This window comes from Hirundo rustica, chromosome 15 (assembly GCF_015227805.2).
Source record: "Hirundo rustica isolate bHirRus1 chromosome 15, bHirRus1.pri.v3, whole genome shotgun sequence".
Taxonomy (NCBI): domain Eukaryota; kingdom Metazoa; phylum Chordata; class Aves; order Passeriformes; family Hirundinidae; genus Hirundo; species Hirundo rustica.
This window is the reverse complement of record NC_053464.1, coordinates 13,184,533-13,204,065: the sequence shown is the minus strand read 5'-3', so window position 1 is coordinate 13,204,065 and position 19,533 is coordinate 13,184,533. Positions and strand designations below refer to the sequence as shown.

The 19,533-nt window shown below is 58.9% G+C and overlaps 1 long non-coding RNA gene across 3 annotated transcripts; it reads left to right on the top strand.

Moving 5' to 3' along the window:
* Nucleotides 1-11,697: 11,697 nt before the first annotated feature.
* Nucleotides 11,698-17,071, top strand: LOC120759687 (uncharacterized). Of its 3 annotated transcripts, XR_005703215.1 has the most exons (5): nt 11,869-13,593; nt 13,699-13,806; nt 14,553-15,160; nt 16,449-16,610; nt 16,790-17,071. It is a non-coding gene; the product is annotated as an uncharacterized LOC120759687 (long non-coding RNA). The 3 variants fall into 3 exon arrangements; XR_005703216.1 differs by lacking the exons at nt 16,449-16,610; nt 16,790-17,071 and having other exon boundaries at nt 11,698-11,950; nt 12,074-13,593; nt 14,553-15,291; XR_005703214.1 differs by lacking the exons at nt 16,449-16,610; nt 16,790-17,071 and having other exon boundaries at nt 14,553-15,291.
* Nucleotides 17,072-19,533: the final 2,462 nt, after the last annotated feature.

The window sequence follows — 19,533 nt, the reverse complement described above, 5'->3', positions numbered from 1 at the left end:
CGAGACCCCTCCCTGATTGCAGGGTCCTGCACATTGCAAAACCCCCTAAGCATTGCAGGATCCGCCCCATTATGAGACCACCAGCTTGAACTGCAAGTCTCTCTCCTGCACCGCAAGAATCCCTCTGATTGCACATCCCCATCCCACTCCAACATCCTGGGAGAGCCCCCTGCACCCCCCTGTCCCTCCCGGGCTGTTGGCAGAGCCACAAGGCTGTGGGACAGATGGGGAGCAGGGAGACGGATGCTGTGGCCTGCTGCCATCTCTGAGCCATCCCAGCGCCCTGTGCCAGGCACCAGTGAGGCTGGAGCACCCTGGCCCTGGGGAACTGAATTCCCACAGCAAATCCAGAAGGAAAAGAGCAGCGCCTCTGCACAGGGGGGAGATTTGAGGCCATTTCTCAGGGGGTGGGTGGGCAGTGTTGCTGTGCATGCGATGGTCTGGTGGCACTGAGAGCAGGGTGGACCTGGAGATGGGAAGAATCCAGCTTGGAGAGGATTGTCTGTGCTGCCCAAGGGTGCTGCTCACTGCACCTGGGGACAGGGACATTTCTTGTGTCCACACAAAGCAATAAGTAGGAGCACAGCTCAGGGGTGGATTTGGAGCTGGCTCAGGCACAGCCCCGCACTCACAGGGGGCAGCTGGCTGGAGAGATGTGCAGAACCAGCAAACTGGAGAAAGAGGGATGGTGGAAAGGACAGAGGGGTGGTTTTCAGCTGGAGCAGGGAGCTGAACTGGACAAGTGAAGAGAGAAGTGTGGGCACGGGTGTGAGGGCACAACAGCGTGTGCCCAGGGCCGGCACAAAGAATTCCCCCAGGCTCACCCAGCCCAGGAAGGATGGCATCCCTCCTCACCCACCTCCCAAGGCCCTTCAGGCTCTGCTGGTTCTGCACTGGCTGTACTGGTTAGAGCCACTGCTCCACCCCAGGCCAGCACCGCCCGCCCTTGCCGGGGGTCACTGGCACAACCGCTCCAGGGCAAACCTGCCAGGCTGGGATGGGCTTTGTTTTCCTGGAAGTCTTGGCCAGACCTGCTCTGTGCTCGTCCTTGCTGCCCAGCCCTGCAAGCCCAGACAAACCATTGCCAAGCAGAGCCAACCCCAGAGCCTCTTGTCTGGGCTGGAAACACGTCCCTCCAAGCTCCAGGGAGGCAGATCCGTGTTTGTCCAGCAAATCCCTTTTGCTGCTCTGGCTCAAAGCCCCCCTGCATTAAGACCTGGCCATGAGGCCGAGCAGCTGCCTGGACCCACAGCTGCCGGGCTCTGCCTTCCCCGGCCGCCACGGGCAGATGGTGATGAGGCCAGCAAAGAAACAGCTTTTCTCCTCAAAAGGGGGAAAAAAAAAAAAAAAAAGCAATTATGCAGAGAAAGAAAAATCCACCCTGTTTTCTCCCCACCGCCCAGCACTGTGGCATGGATGGGTGACGCTGGTGGCACTGTGTGGATGGGTGGCACTGCCTGGCTCAGCGGATCCTGTCCCTCCAGAGCAGGCACCCACCCTGCCTGCACCCACCCTGCTGCACCCTCTGCTCCTGGGGGATGGGAGAGCCCTAAACACGGTCCGAAACCTCCCCACGTGTCGCTGTGGTGGCAAAGGGAGCCCGGTGTCCCCCTGACTTGGGGGTGCAGCAGCCCCAGCTCATCCCCCGAGTGCATCCGTGCGTGCCGGTGCGCCGGAGCGGTAGGAAGGGCGCTGGGTTTCCCTCTGTACATTGCATTTCCCATCATCTCTGCAAGCCACCGTGACTAAACGCTTCTGAGGCCATCCCCCCAGCCCTCCCACCGCCGCTCCTGCGGGACACCCAATCCTGGCACACGGCATCCATGACAAGGGCTTTCCGGAGTGAGCGTCCCCTTGGAGGGGCTGTGGGACTTCAAAGAGATCCCAGCTCCAAAAGAGAAGAGCCAGGAGAAAAGGAGCCCCGGTCGTGGAGTGACCCCTGTCTTTCCTGCCTCGGGCACAGAAACGCCCTCGGATTTTCATGCTTGCGGCTTTGTGGCCGCCCAGCTCCGTTCGTGAGCAATCGCGGGATTTTCATCCGAGCTGGTGATGTTGGGGAGGCAGAGCTGGACACTGCAGGGAGGGTGGGGTGCAGCGTGCCGGGGGACCGAGAGAGCGGCTCACAGGGGACCGAGGGAGCAAACGCAGCGCACAGCAGCGTCTGTGAAGAGTCTGAGCGTGCAGCGCCTCGTCCCAGCCCTGTGTCCCCAGGAGGGCAGTGGAGACGTCCCAGGGCAGAGGGGAACGTCCTCAGGGAAAGGAGCAGTGTGGAGGCAGCAGCTCCAGCCCCAGGGACAGCAGCCAGGGCTGCTCCGGGCTGTGTGTCCAGCCCAGTCCTGCCCTCCAGAGCACACAGACCCTCGGGCACAGCCGTGTCACAGGGTGTCACCGGGTCCCTCCCTTGGAGCACATCCATCCTCTGGATTCAAGGATTCCAGCATGGCCTGAGCCCTCCTTGTTCTTCCTTGGTGGAGCAGATTTGGGGGCTCACTGTGAGGGGGCTGCTCGCTGGTGGAGAGCAGCCAGGTGCTTTCCCTGGGACACCCACACACCGTTCAGTGTCCGTGGCACTCACGGGCCCATCCTGGGGGTGCTGATGTCCCACTTGGTGGTGGCAGATGGCCAAGGGCAGCCCCCCCCCAGTGCAGATACCCCCCTGGATGGGCTCAGCAGAGACTGGGGATGCGGTGCTGGTGGTCACCATCTCTCCAGCCACCTCCATCCCGTGTGGGACAGCGTTTGTGACGATGGGAGCTCTTGTGCAGGATGAGGAGACCTCGTGCAGCCATCGAGGCATCCTCCAGCAGGATAAAGGGCTCTGCCAAAACCACCCAGAGACCAGAGACCAGGGCTGGGAACAAGTCCCAGGTGCAGACAAAACCCTGGCTGCGTTTCCCCGGGTCCCCAACTGTCCCTGGCTGCTGCTGGGGGCCACGGGGACACCCCAGGGTGCCCTGCTGCCCCGGCCTCACTGCCATATGCCACCAGCCAGCTCAGCAGAGGTTCTCTGACGGCCTCCCAACAGTTGGCAGGCGCCCTGGCCTCATTAAAATTGTATTAGGCTGTATTTAAAAAAGAAGCAGCAGCACCAGGGGAAACAAAGAGCAGCCCTCAGAGAGGGGCTCAGAGAGGCAGCTCGTGCTCCGGGGATGTTTTCCCATGGGATGCTGCCCCAAGGGGGTTTGCTCAGGAAGCAAGGGACAGCGGTGGAGTATGAGGGGGGCTCAGCCATGTTCCTGTGTTTCCTGGACATCAGGATCAGTCACGGCACCGGTCATGTGGCTTACTCAGCTCTGTTAGCTGGGTTTATCCCCTTAGCTTAATTTAATTGCATCCAGAGAGCAAAAAGGGATGGAAATGCTTGAAGCTCCTTGTTTCAAGCGGTTAGGATGCTGGACACCAGCAAATGAAGGAAGGAAGTGGATGAATGCACATGGACTGTCTGCACTGGGAATTCATCCCTCTCTTCCCGCCCCAGCTCATTTTCTGGTGTTTTCTGGTTTTTACATCACCAGAAGCTAAAGCGAAATCCTGCTCCTTCCTCTGTCTCCCCCAAGGACCCTGCGGAGGTGGGGTGGAGGCAGGAGGCTGGTTCATCCTGCAGGAGAAGGAATTTTATTAGGAAGGCTTAAAAGACCTTTTGTGTAGCCAGTGATTAACCTCTGTGGTGAGGATGATGCTCTTTGTCCTGGACCCAGTGCCCTGCCTGGTCCCTGGGGGCTCTGCTGGGACACCAGGCCCCTGCAATCCTACACAAGTACCCAGGAGCAGGACACGAGAGACACAGGGCGTTCTGTGGGACAAAATAATCGATTACCAGGGGGTGCTTTCCAGCATTTAAAAAAAAAAAAAAAAAAAAAAAAACACAAAACCAAAAACAACAACAGCAAAAAAAAAACAGGAATAAAGAAAATCTGCCCAGTTTGCAAGCAGAACAAGGGAGAGCTCTGGAGGCTTTTGTAGCTGTGAGACCCCAAGCAGGAGGCCCAGAGGAAGATTCCTATTGCCTGTCCCCACTTTCAATTCCCTGCTGCAGCGCAGAGTCAGCACAGAGGGGTTTGCAGGGATGTGAAGTGTGTTCCCAGCGTCTCCCACGCAGCTCCAAAATAACCCGGCCCAGGCTCTCGCAGCCGGGCGGAGCAGGTGACTCAGGCAGCGACAGCAGCTCCTCTCGGCTCTGATTTCCTCACTCCGTCATGCCTGGATCCACGTTTCCCGCTGCAGTCCATGCACTGTGTCCCTGCTCAGGGCCTCGTGCGGGGCTGCTGAAGGCTTTGGTGGGCAGAGGAAAGGGCTCAGGGAAGGTTCAGGCATTCGCTGCCTGAATTCCCAGGGCAGCATCCCAAAAAAGCTGGTCTGGGCACGGCTGGGACGGGGATCCCCACCTCTGCTGGGACCCCATAGCACACAGTTGTTCCATCCTCACCTTGAGATGGAGCACATCCCAAAGAGGACCTGAGAGGCATGGAAAGCCTTGGAAGTGATTCAGAGCGCAGCAGGGGGATGGCAGGAACAGGGAAAAGCAGATTCTGATCAAACCACTGTGGATGTGGGGCGAGGAGGAGGTGACAGCTCGTGGTTTTGTGTTCTCCATGTCCCCAGCTTCTCACAGCGTTCAGGGGGGACACGGACAGGGCAGGGTGCTGGTTCAGGGAACTGGTGCCAAGACCCCCTCAGGGGCTGCACCCACAGGTGCACAAATCCCCCCTGGTGGGGCCAAGGGGCTGAAGCTCAGCCTGGAGAGAAACAGAGGTCAAGCCCCAGCAGGACCAGGGGATCCCCCCAACACCCCCAGAGCAGGGGGGATGAGGTATTGGTAACAGGAGCAGTAATAGGAGCCAGCTGGGATGCCCTGGGGGATCCCTATAAAGGGCTGAGAGGGCAGGGAGCCTTTTACAGCCTGTGCCTCGGAGAGGAGGTGAGGGGGTCGCTTGACTCCTTGGGGGCAATACTGGGGCACCCTGGGGTGGGATGCAGGGCAGCAGCAGAGCGTGCAGCCTTACCTGCAGGGGGGAGGTGGGATTTTGGCCAGGGAATGGGCTGGAAGCGGCGGTTTGAGGCTGGGGGGAGGGGGTCAAACCTCCCTGGCCCCACCAGCTGTGCTTTCCTGGGCCCAGAGATCCCCTTCCAGATGGATAACTCCATTGTCAATGGTGAAAAGAGTCCATTAGTCAGGATTAGGAACGGGGCCTTTGGGGATTAGCCCTGCACCTCCCACCTGGCCCTCCTTGACTCCTGCGGGTGCTGGTCCAGCAGCAGTGTCGTCCCTTTGGCTTTTTTGGATGCAGAAGGAAATGGGACTCTAATCGAACCACTGGGCTGAGAAACGTGGGAAGAGGTGAAAGGAATTGCAGTGATCCCCCAGGTGACTCCATACCCTGCTCCCCATTGCATTTTCTCATGGCATTGCGGACTCTCCCAGCAGCAGAACCCCTCGGGCAGGGGGGTCTGCAGCCCCCAGCCCTGCTTGTCCCAGGGACACAAACTGACCTGCTGGTATGGAGAGGCTCTTGAGGGAAGGGAGTGTTGTCCCAGAGCAGGGGTCCTCACAGCCCTGCCTTTCTCCCCTCGTGCCCACCCGTGCCCATCTCCCTTCAGTGTCTGGGCTGCCGTGCAGGGGGGCTGGAGGGAGTTCTGCACGTGGAGAAACTGAGGCAGTGGGAGTCCAGCTGTGCTTGGACTGGTTTGTGGGAAACCACATCTGGGCTAAAAGCTGAAGGTGTTCTTCCTGTGGCATCCGCAAGGAGGGGTGGCTGAGGTGGGGGGAAGTCCCAAAATCTGGAGCCCCTGGATGAGTTGAGAGTAATTCCATTGGGCAAGGATTCCATGATTCCCAGTGTCCTCTGCAAAAAGGGGCTGGATCTGACCTCCAGCTCAGGAAGCCTGGGGGCTGCTGGTGTGAAAGCAGTGGCAGTGAGAGTTGGGGGAGCTTTTAACCCCCACTGTCCCAGAGCTCCCTTCGCTCCCCAGTGCTGACAGGCTGGCTTTGTCCGTGGGCCAATGGCCACAAGGAGGGATCAGGGCTGGGGGGCTCTGGCCAGGCTGGCTGCAAGAGGCCCCCGGGAAGGCAGGAATGTGGGCGGGGGGGCTGCCCTGAAACCCAAAACCTCGGCACAGGGGCCCTGCTCTGGGCATCCGGCTGGCGGCTGCGGGCGGGAGGCCCTGGGCTGTGTGAGCAGTTGGGGTTGGGGGGACTCTCCAGTGCAGTGCAGGTGCTGGTAGCCCCCTCCCCAGCCCTTCCTGCCACCCTCCAGATGGAGTTAAGTACATCCATTCCCAGCTGGAAACAGAGGGTGAAGGAGAACGCCCCACTGCTGTGGGGTTGGGGTCCCGGGGAGCAGAGCAGCCCCTGGAGCTGGGTGTGTTCACCAAAACCGGGCTGGAGGCCGGGCATCCTGGGGCAGGCGCTGTGCAGAGCCACCCGGAGGGTCCCTGCACGTGACAGGGGCGGCTGTGGCTCTGCAGGACGACAGAAAGCCTTTGGTGGGGAGCACATTGAGCACCGGGGGTCCTTGCTCGGCGGACAACCCACTGCGGCCTGTGGCTCCTGGTGCCACGTGTGCGTGCTGGCGGGAGCAATCCGTGTGCAGGTTGTGCGTGCTGCCACGTGTGACGTGCAATCCCGCCGTGCCTGCAATTCCTCGCGTGGCACACGCGTTGCTGCATGCAGCCACGCGCAGATGCATTCTGCCCCGTTCGGTGCGGGCTGCACCTCGGCGTGCCCGATCCCCCGTGGCGTGTGTGCCTGCGTGCAACCCCACGCGTCGTTCACGCAATTCCTTGCGCGCCGGGCGTGCTGGGGCGTGCAGTGCCACGCACGGGGTGTGCGTGTTGGGCCACGGTTCCACGTGTGTTGGGATCGCCTGTGTGCGGTCTGCGTCCCAGCGTGCGTGATCCCACAGCCAGCACGGATCCCGGCGTGCGATCCCACCTGCGGCCCCGCGCGCAGCCCGTGCACCTCGCCGTGAGCAGCCTCGGTTTCCACGAGCACGATGCGTGTGGATCTCGGCGCGGTGACCCCACGTGCGTGACCGCGTGCCTCGACGCGCGTGCGGGATGCTGCGTGCAGCGCATGCACTGGCGCATCCTGTGTGTGTGCGGCTCGCGCGATCCCGCGTGCCCTGTGCACCCCGGCACGCACGACTGCACTCGCGACATTGCACCCCGGCATGCACGACTGCACTCGCGACATTGCACCCCGGCATGCACGACTGCACTCGTGACATTGCACCCCGGCATGCACGACTGCACTCGCAACATTGCACCCCGGCATGCACGACTGCACTCGCGACATGCACCCCGGCATGCACGACTGCACTCGCGACATTGCACCCCGGCATGCACGACTGCACTCGTGACATTGCACCCCGGCATGCACGACTGCACTCGCGACATGCACCCCGGCATGCACGACTGCACTCGCAACATTGCACCCCGGCATGCACGACTGCACTCGCAACATTGCACCCCGGCACGCACGACTGCACTCGCAACATGCACCCCGGCATGCACGACTGCACTCGCGACATGCACCCCGGCATGCACGACTGCACTCGCAACGTGCACCTTGGCGCTCACCACCCCCGCGCGCGGCGTGCGCGATCCCTTGCGCCCCGCGCATCCCGGCGTGCGCGGTCCCGGTGCGCGCCCCCGCGGCGCCGCGCGCAGTGCGCATCCCAACAGCACCACCCAGCAGCGCGGCCGCGCTCTGCAGCGGGGCGGCTCCCGGCAATCCGCGGAAAGCGCGGGCAGCGTGGAGACGAACAAAGCGCGGAGGGAGCGAGCCTGGGGGTTTGTGGCTGGTCTCCTCCTGGGATGTTGCGCCCTTCCAGGGACAGGTCGCTTCCTTCTGGGCATGGCTCGGGAATACGAACCGGGACTCTGTCTGGCAGCGGGTGCTGCAGGATTGGAGCTTAGGGTGGGAGCGGGCAGCACAGAATGGGGAACTGAGGGCCTCAGTGCCACCAAATCTCTGCTGGTGAAGCCACAGGCTCGGAGCTGCTTCGCTCAGGCTGGTTCACCTTGCGCTGAGCTGGCAGAGTGCTGCTGTAACCGGTCGCTCCATCACAGCCTGATCCAGGTCGTGGTACCCAGCACAGGGACAAGAGACCCCACACGACACTCTCAGCATCATCCACCTCCACCATTCTTTGTGGCTTGGAGAGCACCTGGTCCCCACACAGACCCCACACTCCCTTCAGCCCCGGGGACACTGCACACCCCACAGCCCTGCGTGCGCCTTGGGTGCTGTGAGGCGTCACCAGAACGTTTCCCATCTTTTATTGCTGGGGTGAATCATTTACTGGGGCAGCCAGCCTGTCTGCAAAGCTGCTGTGCCAGCTGAGCACAGCCTCCCCGAGAGTGTTCTGAGGTGTTCGGCCTGTCCTGCGGTGGGGATGCCACCAGCCTGATTCGCCTGCTCGGTCAGGAGAAGGCTTCAAAGCTCGCAGCACTGCTGGGTCCCCGTGGTGAGGTAACAGGGATGTGGAGGTGACAGAGCCACCTGGGCCAACACCCAGGCTGTCTCCTGGGGCCATAGAAGACGTCACTTCCTCACACCCCAGGGTGTTTGCTGCCTGTGACACAACCCCGGGTGACTGTGCCGTGCTGTGGGCAATCCTGCAGGGATGAGGAGCTGTGCTGGGCCCTGGTCACTCCTCTCAGGGTCACTAAAGTACCCCGGGGCAGAGCAGGCAGTCAGCCCCGCTTCCTCTGTGGGGAGATCGAGGCAGAGCCGGGGCTGGAGGTGGTGGGACTCAGGGAGGCCCCTATGTCTTGCTCTGGCCCAGCTCAGGGATCACCCTTGGAGCCATCCCTCCACCAGGAGGGGACCAGCATCCGTTCCCTGTGTTCTGGAGGGCCTGGAGGTCCCTTCTATCAGTGACAGGCTCTGTGATACACCTGTCCCATGGGCAGCAAACAGGCTCTGCCCACCAAATCCCAGGCGCTTCAAGGTGCTCCACGCATCTGTGCTCAGGAACAAATTCTTTGCAGAAAGCGAGATTTTGCTGCCTGGCCAACAGTGCGCCAGGTGCCAAATTCTGTTTTCCCCGGGGCGTGCGTTTCTCCCCTGGCTCTTGGCTGGGAGCACGGCAGCATCTCCGCAGCCCGGCGTGTCCGGCAGCAGCCCTCGGCCGAGCGCGGAGCTTTCGGCCGGCTTTGGCCGCTCCTCCCCGTCCCCCCCGCGCAGAGGGGAGCGCGGAGAGGAAATTGCTGCTGACGGAGCTGCGAGCGCTGCCGGACTGGGGATGACTAAGTTTGGCAGTGCTACCTGCTGGCTGTTTTTCCTTTTATGGAGGACTCGAGCGAGCCGCTGGAGCAATTCTCCGAGAGAACCCGAAGGGATCCACCCTGACCTCGGGGATGGGCACCGCCGGGTTGGGGAAAGGGTGGCTGGCGAGCAGGGTGGGTCGTGAGACTTCGGGGCGGCGCTCGGCTGGTAGAGGCGGGGATGGGCCCCCCCTCGCCCATCCGGACGGGGCACCCGAATGTTTTCACTTTCTATTTTAAGGCGCTGGACTCTGGCCCCGAGCGGAGGCCTGGCCCGCGGTGCCAGCCGGGGCGCGTGGCTGCCGGCACCCGCTGTGCCACCTCCCTCTGTGCCACCTCCCTCTGTGCCACCCCCCTCTGTGCCACCCCCCTCTGTGCCACCCCCCTCTGTGCCACCCTACGTCTCACATCCGTCCCAGGGCGGCTTTCCCACAGGTGATGGGGTGAAGAGAGAGGGTGACAGGGGATGTGTCTCTGCAGGGGGACACCTCACTGCACGGGTGCTGCAAGGGTGGTGGCATCATCCGCTCAGGGACATGCTGTTGCAAGGCGGCAGCATTGCAGGGGACGCATTGCTGCAAAGGGACACAGCTCTGCACCCCCAGAGCTGCTCCGTGGTGCCGAGATGGAAACGGGGCAGCCTCGGAAAGTCCCCAGCTGGTGAGAAAAGCAGAGAAAGAGGAACAAAAATAGCACCTTTCCAGTGACTGTAGCGGGGTGGTTTGCTGGACAGGACCGGGCTTTGGGCAGGCTTTGCCTCAGCGCCCAGGCCGGCCATCCCATAGCCCCCAGCTCGTGTCGAGGGGCCGGGACTGGGCTCCTCAGCTGTGTCCTGCATTCTTGGCATTATTCTCCTTTTTTCTCCTCCTCCTCCACCCCGGGGACAGCTCTCAAACCTCTCCATTTATGGACAGGAGGTTAGGTCAAGCGGGAGGGTGAGGGGACGCCCAGGTCCCTGGGGAGGGACAGGGGTCCCACGTGGTGCTGGGAGCTGTGACCACCCCTGGAGGGTGTGGAAAGTTGAGGGTCACCTGGGCAATGCCCCTGGGATCCCCAATGTGATGCCCAGTGCCACTGGGACCCCCACCCAGGGTGGTGGTTGGGGTCACCAGTCCCCCCAGGATGCCGGTGAACCCCGAGGTGCCGCAAGCAGGTGGAGAGGAAACAGGTCCTGCAGGTGGGGAGAGGTTTTTCCTCTTGCTTTATTATTTTATTTTGAAGCCAAAAGCTGCCAGTTCAGGGGTGAGGCTGCAGCAGCTGCACCCCACCCCAGGAGGGAAGGCTGGATGTGTCCCCAGCCCCAGGCCACCGAGGAGTCACTGGGGCAGGGTGAGATGACTCCGAAGCCACTCCAGATGATGAAACATCCTGACTCATTCTAATCATTAATATTATGTTTAAAAAAAAATAAAAGGAAGAAAGAAGAAATGACTCAGGCAGCAGTGCTCTGCCATTGGGTGGTGACAAAGTGGCTGCTTGGGGTTAGGTTTTTGGGGTGGATTTTCCCCCGGTCTATAATAACACCTTGGGGTGTTGCTGACAGCAGTGAGCTGAGGGAGAGGCAAATACCCGGGGAAATGCGGGGCTGGGGATCCTCCCACTCTGTGCTTTAAAGGGTATGTTAAAGGGCAGCACACGCAAGCGCCCCCTGAGCCCTGGGATGTCCCCTGGCTGGGGAAGGACAGTGGCACCTTGTGGGGAAGGGTGAGATGAATGAATATCAGCTGGTTTTTGGTGTTTTAACCAGGCCTGCAGCACCTTGGTCAAAACTCTGTCCCCACGGGCTGGGGGGCACAGGGAGGGACCCTGGGGACTCACCCCTGCACCCTGTGGGGGCTCATCGACCCCTCCCCGGCTCCTGGCTGACTCAGCCATGAGGGATTCCCACAGTTTCCGTCAGATGTTGCCTGGAGTGAATGGGGAAGAGGTTTCACAAGCCCTGGTAATTAATGCTAATTACAGAGCAGCGACATGGGAAACATTTCTTCCCCAGGTGTCCTTCCAAAAATGGTTTTGTGCAGGTGTGGCACCATCCTTCACTTGTCATTAGCACTGCTCCGCCTGGGAGAAGGTGAAACCTTCGAAGGCTGGGACTGTGGGAACGGCGTGGCGGGGGCCGGTCCCCACAGCCCCGGCCTGGCTGCTGCGTTTGGCTGGAGGGCAGGGCTCATGCAACCCCTGGTCAAGGCAATCCACGGGGAAAAAATACCCTCTGACCTCCTTGAGCAGCATGACTCCTCCTGGCAGCTGCTGGCAGAAAAATAAAACCATGGAGAAGGGGCTTGCAGTCTTCTTTTTTTTTTTTTTTTTTGTGGCTTGGTTCTGCTGCCTGCATTGGAGGGACAATGACATCCTCCTAGGACCAAGGGCTCATGCTGAGAGGGGTTGAGCTTCTCTAAGGCTTGAAAAAGTGAGGCTGAAGGGGTTTTAAACCCCTTTTCATGTTTTTCTTTTTCTTCTCCTCACTGAGTTGCTCATGCTCAGCCCCCCCCAGGTGTGAGGTGTTATAAATAAGGTAAGGGTGAAGGCGGGCTGGGGGACCTGAGCTGCAGAGCCAGCTGGGATGGGCAAAGCCTCTCCTGCCCTAGGACATGCTGAGCAGCTACAGTGCTGGGGCTGTAGGAAATCTCCACTTCCCTTTATGTGGATGGAGAAAAGAAGTTACGGGAGGCACAATTGGGTAAGGTGTGGAGGAGGGGATCACTTTGTCCTCTGTGGCCACAGTGACCAATGGCAGAAATCCTGGGCTGGGCTGGCAGTGGCAGGGAAGTGGGGGAGAGGTGAGGAAACTCTTTCCCTGCAGACTGTGGTGTCTTCATCCCCGGACCTTGATTTTATGTGATTTTTACGGAAGACCGAGCAGTGGGAAGGAGCTTGGAATTGATGCAGTGTTGCCAAGTGGTGGTGGTAGCATCACCTTTCACGGCGCCTATCGACCACCCTGGATGGTTGCAGGGATTGACAACTCTGCTGGTGTCCCACGGCCCCATTTTGTTGTTTAAAGTTGGTCTTTGAATTGTGGGATTTACATCTCCACCCAGGGATGGTTGTGTCTTATTTGCCTTAAGGCTCGGGGCTTTTGGAGCAGAGGGAGATGAAGAGGCTAGTCCTTCCCTGTTTGATGAAGAAGAGCATATCCCAGGCTGGAAACATATTTAGGAGTGGAAACAAAGTCAGACGACTTGGGAAAAGCTCACAGAAGGGGAAATCAGATGGGATTAAATCCACCCAGAGCCGGTTTCCAGGCCATTTCCATGCTTCTCCCAGTCCAGGGGCTGTAGGTGCTGCAACTCCCTGTCCCTTGGCCAGCCAGGGTGGGGACCTTGTGACAGAGTGGGGCTGGCAGTCAAAGCCTCATTCCCACTGGGCTGGTGAGCTGGGAAACCGGTCCTGGCACAGGAGAAAGCCACCTCCTCCGCAGGCTCGATGGGAGCTGTGACTGTCTGTGGGGTTTTTAAATAGTCGTGACTTTGCTGAGCTGATTCCTTTTTGATGTGCGCAGACTTCTCCCTCCGACTTTCCCTTTGCAGCTTTCCCTCGCAGCAAGGGGAGTTGCTGAGTGGATCCCAGTGGATGGGGCTTCTCCCACTGCTCCATCCTCCCTCCCGTCTGGAGGTGGGGAAGGAAAAGGGCCACGCCAATCCCAGCGCTCCTGTGTGCGAGCCAATTCCCCCAAGGATGGCTGCTTTAATGAGATGTCACAGCTAATGAGTCTGCTGGCAGAGTGCTTGTGGAGAAACGTGCTGGGAAATGGTAACGCAGCAAGTCTCAGCGCTGGGATGGTGCAGCTTTCCAGGCTCTGTCCCATCCCAGAGATGGGAATCCATGGGAGCAGCTGGCTGAAGGACCTTGTGCTCCACCCCAGCATCAGCCAGGAGCAGCTTGCTGACAGCCCGCTGCCTGCTCGCTATCAGGATGTGATTGGGCCAAGTGAATGGAATAAATTTGTCCCCAAAACAGTGGAGTGGCCAACAGCCCAGCCAATGCAAATATTGGGAGCTCCCAATACACCAGGCACCAGTGCAGGGTTCATTAAGTGGGGCTGGTGATTTATGGGAAGAAATTTATGCTACTGGTGGTCTCATCCTCCTTGTCCACAACCCAAAAAAGAACATCAGGCTGCCAGCAGATCTGAGATTCTCCTTTACAGCAGTTGGGCCTGAGGGGCACCTCAGAATCCCTGTGATGAGTGAGCATCCAAGTTCCCTCTATCCCAGTATGTGGAGACTGGGGGAGCTCAGAAATATTTTCACTGCTGAGCACGGAGAGTTCTCTTGGAAGCAATTTACGCCCTGGAATCTGCTGGGAGTTAAACACACAAAGGTAACAATGGGAGGTTGGGGAGGGGGCTCCTGTCATTGTTCCTCCAGCTGATGCACAAGGGAGGGGAAATAACAGAGACTTTTACTCTCCCTTTGTGTGCCCCAGGAGCAGGGATGCAGGAGGAACAGAGTGCAGGATGATCCAGGGCACCCATCCCAGAGGAGGGCACCCCCAGCACTCCAGGGCAGAGGAGGGAGGAGATTCATTTCTAAGGTATATTCCTGGTGAATTTAGGTTTACAAAGCGATGGAGGGGGGCAGAGGGCCTCAGCTGCTCTCTGGTTTCCGGTTTCTGCTGCCTCTTGCTCCAGCTGGTTACCGCAGACAGGGCCAGGTTTTGCCATTTAAGGCTGATTTCCCCAGGCTGGGCTGTGCCGAGAGCTGCCTGGGACGGTCCCTCAGCCACTCGGTGTTAATTAAAATGTGTGCCCAGAGAGATGTGGGTGCTCTGGGGGAGGAGGGGGAACTCTCACCGTGTCTTCTTTTGCTGATCTCCACGGCTGAGGAGAGAGCCAAGGGAAGGGATCCGGGTTCGTCTGTGGAGCGACGTGCCCGGTCTTGGATGGGCAGGACAGAACCTTTCCTGGTCCCAGGGGCAGCAGGGTCCAAGCAGAAGGTTCTGGTCCCACTGCCCCAGCTGTGAGTGAGGGACTCCAGCTGAGCCGTGCCAGGGTGGAGCTGGGACACCATTTGCCCTGTTGCTAGAACTGAGCCCAGGCTGTGCTGGGGCTGGAGCTGCCCCACACTCTGGGGCTTCCTCATTCCTGTCACCACAGATGGTTGCTTTTTTCTTCCTCTTGCTTGTCCCCATCTGCCCCAAGCTCTTGCAAAACATGAACAAGTGTTCCCAGAGAATGACTTGCGCTGTGCAGCCCTCTCACAGCCTTGGGCAGTGATCTGGGAACCAAAAGGGCTCCTGCAAAGCCCCATAGGAAAACCACTCCCTGTTTTTTTCTGCAGGCTGACCTGCCTCTTCTTTGGACTGCGGAACCGTGCAGTGGCCACTCTCTGTGTCCATCTGAGCCCCACCAGGGCCCTGGTGGCCTCTGTACCCACTTGGCTTCCTCTGCTGCTCTGTGCTCCAGCAATGGAGGAGCTCTGGAAGCCACCTCTGCAATCTCACACAGCTCTGGCTCTGGCATGGGGAAGCAACGAGAGCAGGAATGTGGAGACTTAACCCCATTTATCGTTAAAGGCTGGAGGAGGGAGAGCTGTGTTCATACCCCACCCTGCTCGTGCCAGCAAAGGTTGCCTTGGGGACACCTGGGCCAGGGAGTCCCCAGGGCTGTGCCATTGCTGCAGTAAGTGCCACCTGCGGGTACTCGAGGTTCTAATGGCACTCAAGTGCATTTTTCAAATATTCTCAGAGCTGATAAGGCCTCTGCCGCTCCAGAGGGGCTCAGTGCCTGCCCAGGCACACACCAGGCTCCTCAGGAGAAGGAGGGAACCCAATAACTCACTCAGCCACCTGAGTCCCACCACAATGTCTCTTTCCAGTCCTTCACCCCACAGCCCACCTGTGGTGGAGTGAAGATGGCTGTGACCTCGCTGGTCCCAGATCAGAGCAGGTGAGGAGGGAGCAGGGTGCCTTAATGGGTCAGGGGAGTGACAGCCAGCGCCTGGCACCCAGGGCTTTGCTTTGCCTTTCTCCTGAGATCTTATCACCTGCCAGCAGGAATGTGTGAAATGAGCCAAACAAAGCACATGTGGAAATACTGTCTCGAGTGAGGGATGGAAACTTTGGGGGCAATGGGCTGGGAGGGAAATGAAACGAAGGGGGCTTGGTTGCTCTGCACCTGGGCTTTGTGGTGGTGCTTTCCCAGGCTGTGAGGGGATCAGGATGGTATCAGAGGGATGATAGAGTCACAAACTTGCTGGCTTGTTCCCAGGTTTCTGCAGATCTCGGTGTGAGGTGGAGCAGAGGGGCTGGTTGGGAGCAGCAAGCACCCTGCAGAAAGCCTGTGCTCTTTCCTTCCCCACTGCCAGCCCGTCGTGAGTGGCATCACCCCACTGTTACCCCAGCCATATGGACCCCAAACACGCCTGGCACCAGTCAAAAACCACCTGGCTCTCCTCCCATGCACCTGCTCTCCAAGCTGGGGGGAGAGGGACAGGCACTGAATTTCAATTCAGGTGGCTCTGTGAAAGGGCTGAGCGCTGTGTAAGCGCTGAATCACCCCTGAAGGTTTGTTTAAACGTGGAGGAGTGGATGGGGCATTGACTAGAGCAGGTCCCACTCCTCCGTCACTCTCTCCCTGCCTGGGGAGAGCCGCTTGCGTCACGGCTCAGCACCGGCTCTGCAAACAGAGCCGGGGGCCAGCCCGGGCAGGGATGGGGCTGGGACAGGGCCCAGAGCAGTTCCTGGGTTCCTCTGCATCCCTCCTTCTAGGAATGGGTAAACCCTGCCTCGCCCATTCATTCCCTGAGCATCCCTGGGCCTGCAGGGACAGGAGCTGGTGCAGGTCTGGGGTGGCTGGAGCGGTGGGGATCCCCACCTTTGGGTGCACCCACAGCAGCACCAGCACAGTGATCAGACCCCTGTGAGTTGCTGCTGGAGGTAAAGGGGGCTTATGCCCCAAACCTAAACCAGAATTATCTGCAGAGTCACAAGTGCTTTACATCACCTGGCACGGGCGAGAGAACCACCCTGACGGAGGGCAGGGGCCATCCCTGCTCTCCCTGGCTGTTTCTCTTACAGAAAACAAAGGCAGCATTATTGCTGCTCTCTCCAAGGTAAGAAAGGTCACCTCTGTGAAAGGCTTGAAGCCCCTAGATGGAAAGTGCCATTAACCTGGCAAAGATCAAAGCGAATTTCCTGGCACGCTTGGGCAGCCCAGGATCTGTTTCATTTCCTAGGTACGGTACGAGCAGAAAACTCCATCCAGCTGCTCCCCTGCCTTTAGCATCAGACACCAACAAAAATCAATTCTCAGAGTAAATTAAGAAGCGGTTGAAAATGCACCGTATGGCTTGGCACGGTGCCACCTAACACCTGTGGGGAGCTTTTTGCCAGGACAGGTAACTGAACCCCAGGGAGCATCCTCGAGGGAAAGACCTCCTTGGAGCTGCATCACAGCTGAAGGGTCCAGTAGCATTTGGGTGGCGATGGGGGTGGTGTGAGTGGGGGCCAGAAGGCTGAGACATGCAGAAAAAAACCCAGGGAGAATCAGCTTTTTCTCTTCCCCTTTTGTTTTTAGCTGGAGGAAATATCCCCTGAAACTGATGCCAAGCCTGCCTGGAGGGGAGGGCTGCTCCGCCACTCTCTGTCCCTGCAGGGAAGCTCCAGCACAGGATTTAGCTTACACCTGTCCCATTGCTGTGGAAGAATTGGACTCCAGAGATGCCCAGGGTGCAGGGCTGAGGCCGGGAGCCCGGCTGGCATCGCCTCAGGGTCTGGCTGTGCCGGTGTAATCGCGCTGTGCTGCGGAATGACCTTGGGCTGAAAACAATTCCACGCTCGGGCCTCGCAGGCTGTTGCTATCAAGGTCAACCAAAACAGCACGTTTAACCGGTGGGGGAAGGGAGGGCTTTGCTCTGCAATGGCTGGGCCAGCGCAGCCCAGGGAGGGTGGGAGGATGGCAGGGCTGTGGGGCAGCAGGATGGGGCTGGGCAGAGGCTGCCAGCCTGGGCACTGGCTGATGGATGCTGACCTGGGAATGGAGCCTTGGCCTCCTGCTGCCTGTGTGAGCTGGGGGACCCTGGGGCCAGCAGCAGGATCTGGAAATGCTGGCACAGGGATCAGCTCGGGGATACGTAACAAAAGGGCAGGGGAAGGCATGGGGGCAAGGAGAGACAACCCTGGAGGCAGCAAGGACAGGCAGGGCTAGGGAAATAGGTGGAGAAAAATCTTCAACCCCTCCAGCAAAGTCCACTTATCAGGGACAGCAGGCTGTAAATCAGGCACGTGCACCCTGCCACCACCTTTCCAACAGCCTCTGCGAAACCTGGCACAGATTGTTTGCCTGTGCCTTGAAAATGGAAAATGGTGAATTTATACAGTTTTCCAGCATGATACAATGTAATGATTTTCATTCCTTGTGAATGGGAGGGATGCTCCGTGCACTGTTAGCCCATCCATGCGGATGCAGCGGATCAGGGGAGAACACCCTTGCACGTGGAGGTCTGTGAAGGGAAAGGCTGTCCTCTCTGCAAAAGGACTGATAGATCAGAGAGAGCTCAAGGATCAATACAAAGGAGCAGAAGCCTCGGGGAGGGGTGTATGAGAGCGGAGAACGATGCTTAAAGGGGGAGAGTCGAGTCTGCAGCTTGTCAGGGATGAGCTGGCATCAGGGATGCAACGCAGCGAGCCAGGAAAATGTCAGGGGCTGTTTTGCTTCAGGTTTAGTGCTGAATATGTTCCCATAAAGGGAGAGATGGGGGCTGCAGGGAGGCCCCCAAACATCTCCAAAGGGAGTGAAGGGCCTAGGGTTCCTGCTTAGATTTTACCTCCTGCAAATTCCCGTTACAGCTGGTGCTGCGAGGAGAAAATTGAAAGAGGAAGGTGCTGAGATGGTCCCTGTGTCTGTGAAACAGGGGATGTGGTCAGCACCTTTCCTTCTTCCTCTTGGGGAGTGGGAAGGGAAAGGCAGTGCTTCAAAAAGCCTCCATGATTTTTGTGCGAGGGTGATACAAAGAGGCTGTGGCAGTTTCAGAAGTTTCTACCTCTCTTCTCATTGTCACAACAGCAGGAGGGAGAGAAGGGAGGCCTGAGCACATGACAGCGAGAGATGGAAGAGCTGGTGCTGAAGGGGATGTGCATAAATCCAAAAACTCGCAGGAATATTTCCCCCCTTTGACCCTCCTCTCCCCAAAAGCGTGGCAGATGCCATCCCTGCATAGGCAAAGGGCTTCTGCTCTAGGGGAAGGGCTGGGAGAAGCGAGAGGAAAGCAGAGGTCACATGCTGTCCCGCAAGTGCAGCGATTCAAGCCCAGCCATATCAGCTGGCAAAGGGCAGGAGGATCCTCCCTCAGATAGTTTTGTCCAGAGTCAGTGCGAGCCAAGCACCAAGGACAAACAGGGAGAGATGAAGCAAAACATGGGAACTTGGGAGCTTGTAAATGTCTGACCAAAGGTAACACAAGAGCCAGGAAGCTTTTTGCTCGGTTCTCCTTTCTCCCCTCTCAGCTCTTGCAACAGCTCAGAAGAGATGGGAAGAGAGCCGCAGCCATGGCCAGGGAGCTGGCCGGGCCCATCACACAGTGGTGAACATGGTGACAGGCTGGTGGTTTTGCTGTCAAGGTGTCTTCAGCCTGGGAGGAAGTGGTGGCACCCAGCCATGTGCTGGAGGCCACATCCTGCTGTCCCACCAAGGCCAGACCTCGCTGCTCCTAAAGCCAGGAGACGCGAGGCCGGTGCTGCTGCCCTCCGGATGCTGGTGGATTGATTGCCTTCTGATTCAGTCCGATAATCAAGAGTAATTGCCTGGCAGTTCCCTCCCTGCCTAATGGGCTGTCTCGCATCGTGGCTCCCCAGCCTGGCTCCACCCAACCTGCTCACTGGGATGCAGCAGAGCGCAGCATCCCACCCCTCTCATGCACGCCCCATCCATCTGCCCAAGACCCCCATGAGCCCTGGTGGCCCCTCCGCCTGGCCCTGACCTGATGTTCCCCATCCCAAACCCATCACCCCAGTGGTGCTGTTGGACTTTTCCCTGCTATATCAGCACGTTCGTGGACCACGCTTCCCAGCTGCGAGGGCCAGCAGCTCTACCCATGCCTTGTGGCTCCCCTTATTTGACGTATAATCTTCCAATTAATAATCAGCCTTTTCAAAGCGGAATGCAAACATTAATTAATTCCCCATGAGGCAGGTAATTAACAGCAATGACTCCCATTTTACTGTGAGGGAAGCTGCGATAGAGAGATCTTGCACGATCCACATCGTGGTGACAGAGGAATGACCGGGCAAAGGCAGCTCCACTCCAGCATGGCCCTGCAGGAA